Genomic DNA, 7,475 nt, shown 5'->3' on the forward strand with positions numbered 1-7,475 from the left:
AGCAGGGAGCGAATCTGCTTTACCTATCTCTCGAGCTGTTGTTTCTTGTCCCTGAACCACCACAGGGTCGTCCCTTTATATACACAGGTTAATGCCCGGCCGGTTTACAGAATCCCGAGGCCGGCTCATACAAGTGTCCGGCTCGGTCTCTTCCCTTCCCTAACTTACAATACAAGTTATGCATCTATGGCGGTTTACTACTATGGGCCCTAATCCGCCCTTGGGCTCCGGGCCTCTAAGCTTTAACAGTAGAGCGCCATACTCCTTGTCTTCATGGGCTTCAATATAGATGAGCGTGAACCGGCCCCTCCTGGGCGGTTTATACTCAGTAGTTATATCCCCAACATTAGGCCCCAGATTGATTTGAACTTGTTCATGTCAATCTTCAATACTTAGAAAAATTCCCTGAACGTCTTCTTATGATCCACGTAAACCACCATGACATCTTCTCCCTGTGAGCTTTGGTAAACCGCCATGACATCATCTTCTAAAATTGCAGTAAATCGTCATGACGTCATCTCTATGTAAAAAAGTCATAAATATTCCCTTTATTAATTATCTTCCGAAGATCGAGGCAACAGTTGTGCCCCATTTTCTGCTTTGGGCTCCTCGATCCCCGCGCTTGCCTGCTTATCCATTTGCCTTATAAATAGGCCCAGGGGTCCTTCCCCTTTCCCCTTCCGCGCTTCTTCTTCTTTTTCTCGATGCTCAAGCCCGACAGCTCCACTGCCGCCGTCGACCTTCAAGCGTTGCATCATCCCTGGCCGCCGCATCAACCTGAACGTACCAGAGATCTGCGGCTCTCCTCGGCCACTCCTGTGAATCCGGTAAGCCTTCCTCCCTCAACCCTAGATCTACATTAGGGTTTTGGTATTCATCCGTGTTCATCAGTGTTCGTCCGCGTTCATTGTTTTGATCTTACTGTCTCATTGAATCTAGATAAGCTTCACATCTTTCCTTTGCGGCCGAACCTTTTAGTTTATTTTGCCTCACCATAGTATCTTTAGTATCTCGAACAGATCCCATCTGGATCCTTTCTGTTCTGTTGTCGCCATTTTTAGGGCTTTGATACTTTTCCTTTTCCTGAACTGTGTTAGATCCATAATGACAATCCTTGGCTTGTGAAACCTGTTTGTGTAGCACTTAGCAATTTTCAGATCTGTTTTTCTCCATACCCCTGTAGGCGGTTTAACCTATAAAAATGACAATCCGCCAGATACCATTAGCCCTCACGTAAACCGCCGTACTTTCTTAAACATCCATATCCGGCTTAATATACACACACGCTTTGATTGAATTCTCCGGTTTGATACCAGTTTGTGCAAATCAATCTTGAACCGTGAACCGGCGTTTGCACTTCCTTTACAATTTGTCATCAAAAATGGCTAAACAATTATCTTCTTGCAATTGGGTTCCCTCCCGGATCACAAAAGAACAACTCACTGGATATGTTCTAACTGGCGCTTTGGCAAAGAAGGAAATCATTCATTGGAGAGTCCCTGGTGCCGAAAACCCTCCTGAACCTCAAGATGGAGAAGTGCTTGTGTTTATGCAGCATCTGGACCAAGGGTTTAGCCCTCCCGGATCAAAAAAATTCCGTGATGTACTTGCCAACTTCCAACTCCATCCTCAAGACATTGGACCGAACTCTGTGTCCAACATCTGCAATTTCCAAGTGTTCTGTGAAGTTTATCTACAAGAAGAACCGACTGTTGAACTCTTCAGAGACTTCTTCCACTTGAACCGCCGTACTGAATTTTCTGACGGCCCCAATACTGAACTTGGCAGAGTGTCGATTCAGAAAAGGAAAGAAGTCGATTTTCCTCATGCCAAACATCACAGCCACCCCAAGGATTGGAATCAAACATGGTTCTACTGTCAAAACACCGCTTCTGCTGATGAAAATCCTCTGCCAGGTTACCGTGCTTACCGACTCAACAATGGACATCCACTGCCTCAGCAGCTTACTGCCAAAGAACGACAAACATATGCACCACAACTTGCTAAGCTCCGGGCTCTTCTAGCAAACGGCTTAACCGGCATTGACCTCATCCGCTGTTGGGTTTCATGGGGTATCCTACCCTTAAGCCGCCACACCAGGTTAATGCATGAATATACCGGGGATGTCAAAGACCCTCAATGACACACTGAAATACAGATGAATGATGATGAAGTCACTGAGTCTGTCAAAAATATGCTAGATGAACCGATTTCTGAGTGCAGCAAGACCGGGTTGCGTCCCTTTTATGCCTCCAACAAACCGCCAGCGGTAAGAATTTATCCTTCTGCTTTTTAATCCTCTCCCCTTTAACATTTTTCTGATAGCCTTTTGTTTATTCTTACAGGCCAAAGATTCTTTCTGTAAGCGGAAAGCTCAAGACAAACCGGCAAAAGCTCAAGACAAACCGATGAGGGCTCCTCGTGGAAAGAGCAAGGCCACAAAGAGGCCGGGAAAGAAGAAAACCGCCAAGTCCTCTGATCCGCCCGAAGATGTTGATGACTTGGAACAAGAGGTAGAACTTGATTCCCTTGGTTCATTTTTCATACATCTTATTGACAATGACCATTACCAGGATGATGCGGAAGCCAGCCGTGCTGACCACATAGAGGTAATCTCCCTTTCCTCCAATTCCGATCTTGTGCCAGTACGAAAACTCCGTAGCGCAGTCTTGAAAGTGAAACGTTCACATCCTCTCACTCATTTGGATCCACAATTTTCTTTGAAGACACAACATCCTGATGCTCGTCGCATAACCCGGCACAGTGGCTAGCAAGTCACTTCCTCCGGTTTACTAGACACCCCAATCCGGAAGCGTCGTGCAGAGGTCTCTTGTAATTCTAACAAGTCTTATCCCTTGGCGGGTTACTTCCGATACCCTCTTAATCCGTCTGACTCAAATTGTCAGGTAATTTCCAATTCATCCTCTAGCGATTCGTCAACCACACAAATGCCTCCCCTCAAGACCGTCCATGGGTAAACATAATAATTTTAGCTTTGCCTTCTTGCGCCGGTTTACCATATTAACCTCTATTTGCCATTTTGTAGCGCCAAAGCCCGACTCAGCAAGAAAGCGAAAACCAACGCTCCCACTGATGAGATTGAACCGAAGAGGACCTTAGAAGGTGCTGGTGGAGATGCTGATATTGCTATGGATGATCCTGTGCCACAAGATCAGGACACTAATGTTGATCCGCCAGAAGTTAACCTGGCTAGTCCTCATGTCGATCCACCAAGCCCGACTGCCAATCCTCCAAGTCCAACTGTTGATCCGCTGAGCCCGGCCAAAACCTCAGATAAACCGACGAGCCCAAATAAAGCAACTGATGATGTTGTGATTACCGAGTTTGGCCATACTTCTCCTGGCAATCCTGTCGCTTTGTCAAAGCACAATGCCAAAGTGGAATCTGCTGCTGAAGAGAAGGGCAAATGGAAGACTGATCTGTCAAGCTGTGCTCATCTCACCACTCAAGAACTTCACTCTGGATACCTAAACCGCCTATATGCAAGCCGTGACTATGAGGCCGGTTTAGTCAATTTGATGAAGGAGCGCTATGAGGTAACTTCCATTCCAAAGACTATAAATGTTCATTGTATTGTATATCAACTCCATTGTAGCCCCCAAGGGCCGGTTTATCTCTTCAAGATGAACCAGGACTTTGTATAAAAAAAGACTTCAACTGTGTTTGGAATGGAAGTCCCGGTAAATTGTATAGGTGCACTAGTTCAGCGAAGAGATGATGATACAAGTACAATATAGATAGTAGATATAGGTTTTTGTAATCTGAAATAATAAAAATAGCAAGGTAACTAATGATAAAAGTGAGCGTAAACGGTATTGCAATGATAGGAAACAAGGCCTAGGGTTCATACTTTCACTAGTGCAAGTTCTCTCAACAATAATAACATAGATAGATCATATAACAATCCCTCAACATGCAACAAAGAGTCACTCCAAAGCCACTAATAGCGGAGAATAAATGAAGAGATTATGGTAGGGTACGAAACCACCTCAAAGTTATCCTTTCCGTTCAATCTATTCAAGAGTTCATACTAGAATAACACCTTAAGACACAAATCAACCAAAACCCTAATGTCACCTAGATACTCCATTGTCACCTCAAGTATCCGTGGGCATGATTATACGATATGCATCACACAATCTCAGATTCATCCAACCAACACAAAGTACTTCAAAGAGTGCCCCAAAGTTTCTACCGGAGAGTCAAGAAAACGTGTGCCAACCCCTATGCATAGGTTCATGGGCAGAACCCGCAAGTTGATCACCAAAACATACATCAAGTGGCACATGATATCCCATTGTCACCACAGATAAACACGGCAAGACATACATCAAGTGTTCTCAAATCAAAGACTCAATCCGATAAGATAACTTCAAAGGGGAAACTCAATTCATCACAAGAGATTAGAGGGGGAGAAACATCATAAGATCCAACTATAATAGCAAAGCTCGTGATACATCAAGATAGTGCCATAGAGAGAACACGAGAGAGAGAGAGATCAAACACATAGCTACTGGTACATACCCTCAGCCCCGAGGGTGAACTACTCCCTCCTCGTCATGGATAGCACCGGGATGATGAAGATGGCCACCAGTGATGGGTTGCCCCTCCGGCAGGGTGCCAGAACAGACTCCCGAGAGGTTTTTGGTGGCTACAGAGGCTTGCGGCGGCGGAACTCCTGATCTACCTTGATATTCGATGGTTTTAGGGTACGTAGGCTTATATAGGCGAAAGAAGTCAGTCGGGAGGTGCTCGAGGGGCCCACGAGGATCTTTTGACATGAACTCCAAGTCTCCAGGATCATATTCTTCCAAAAAATCATGCTGCCGAAGGTTTCATTCAGTTTGGACTCCGTTTGATATTCCTTTTCTTCGAAATACTGAAATAAGCAATAGAACAGCCATATGGGTTGGGCCTCCGGTTAATAGGTTAGTCCCAAAAGTAATATAAAAGGGTATAATAAAGCCCGTAATCATTCAAAACAGATAATAAAATAGCATGAATGCTTCATAAGTTATAGATTCGTTGGAGACGTATCAGCATCCCCAAGCTTAATTCCTACTCGTCCTCGAGTAGGTAAATGATAGAAGAAAGAATTTATGAAGTGTGAATGCTAGAAGGTGCACAAGTTTGATCAATGATAATTTCAATCACCTTTTCTAGCATGATAATATGTCATAACAGTAGTTCATCTCATAAAACTTCTCACGATAAATTAACAAGCAATTCACATGTCAAAGCATATACTATAAACTTTCTTGAAAACTAGAAAACTTCATTCTCAGTCATCAAACAATTGCAATTCATCTTATTTTCAGGAATAGCAAACTCCACATACTCAATTATCATATAGTCTTCTACAATTGCTAACACTCACGCAATACTAATGGTTATGGAGTTTCAATCGGACACTGAGAAAGATAGGGGCTTATAGTGTTGCCTCCCAACGTATTCACCTTTGGGTGATGTTAACAATAATAGTTCATGCTAACTTACATCCAATTGGATATATATATATATATATATATATATATATATATATATATATATATATATATATATATATATATCAGGATCACCCCAACACAAAGTGCTTGCCAAAGGATAAAATGAAAAAGGGAAAGGTGGAGATCACCTTGACTCTTGCATAAAAGTAAAAGACATAAAGTAAAAGATAGGCCCTTCGTAGAGGGAGGCAGAGGTTGTCATGCGCTTTTAGGGTTGGATGCACAAAATCTTAATGCGAAAGGCTATCCTCAAATAGAATCATTAAATAAGCAAACATATGCAAACAATGCAAACATAACAGCAATCTGCTAAAACAGTACAGTCTGTAAAGAATGCAAGAGTATCAATACTTACCTAACTCCAAAAATTATGAGGGAAAATTCCCACTGTAATAAATTTATCAGAGCTAAATATGCAAAAAGTTTCAACATTATACCATTCTCTGACTTTTCTAGGGAATTTTTGCAACAGCGGTAAACTTTCTGTTTTCAAACAGCAACATGTATACTAGCAAAATAAGCATGGCAAAGGCTATCCTTGACTTTTTTATTGAAACTAAAGATGCAAAACATTATTCTAAATAACAGAAAGCAAATACTAACAAGATAAAATGATGCTCCAAGCAAAACACATATCATGTGGTGAATAAAAATATAGCTCCAAGTAAAGTTACCAATGAACGAAGACAAAAGAGGGGATGCCATCCGGGACATCCCCAAGCTTAGGCTCTTGTTTATCCTTGAATATTACCTTGGGGTGCCATGGGCATCCCCAAGCTTAGGCTCTTGCCACTCCTTATTCCATAGTCCATCGAATCTTTACCTAAAACTTGGAAACTCCACAGCACAAAACTCAACAGAAAACTCGTAAGCTCCGTTAGTATAAGAAAATAAAACCACCACTTAGGTACTGTAATGAACTCATTCTAAATTCATATTGGTGTAATATCCACTGTATTCCAACTTATCTATGGTTCATACCACTGAATACTAGCCACAGATGCATCAAAATAAGCAAACAACACATAGAAAACAGAATCTGTCAAAAACAGAACAGTCTGTAGTAATCTGTATCAAACGTATACTTCTGGAACTCCAAAAATCCTACCAAATTAGGAAGTCCTAAGAAATTTGTGTACCAATCCATAGCAAAAAGAATTAGATCAGAAGCACGTTTTTGGTGAATTAACAAAACTAATTTACTGGGTGCAAAAGTTTCTAATTTTCAGCAAGATCAACACAACTATCACCGTAAGCTATCCTAAAGGTCTTACTTGGCACTTTATTGAAACAAAAGCTATAAACCATGATTACTACAGTAGCATAATCATTTGGACACACAAAAACAGTAAGAGTAAATATTGGGTTGTCTCCCAACAAGCGCTTTTCTTTAATGCCTTTCTAGCTAGGCATGATGATGACAATGATGCTCACATAAAAGATAAGAATTCAAACATAACGGGAGCATCATGAAGCATATGACTAGCACATTTAAGTCTAACCCACTTCCTATGCATAGGGATTTTTTGAGCAAACAACTTATGGGAACAATAATCAACTAGCATAGGAAGGTAAAACAAGCATAGTTTCAAGATTTTCAACACATAGGGAGGAAACTTGACATTATTGCAATTCCTAAAAGCATATATTCCTCCCTCATAATAATTTTCAGTAGCATCATGAATGAATTCAACAATATAACCAGCACCTAAAGCATTCTTTTCATGATCTACAAGCATAGAAATTTTACTATTCTCTACATAAGCAAAATTCTTCTCATTCGAAATAGTGGGAGTATCACAAGAGACTTGAACACTAAAAACTGTTTCCACATTAAAAGAGTAATTTTCAGAAAAAGGGTAATCATAATCATGACAAGATTTGTAAATATAATCACCACTACTTTTTATAGCATAAGTTTCATCACAATAATCATCATAAGTAGCA

Source organism: Triticum dicoccoides, chromosome 2B (assembly GCF_002162155.2).
Source record: "Triticum dicoccoides isolate Atlit2015 ecotype Zavitan chromosome 2B, WEW_v2.0, whole genome shotgun sequence".
In the NCBI taxonomy this organism is placed as follows: domain Eukaryota; kingdom Viridiplantae; phylum Streptophyta; class Magnoliopsida; order Poales; family Poaceae; genus Triticum; species Triticum dicoccoides.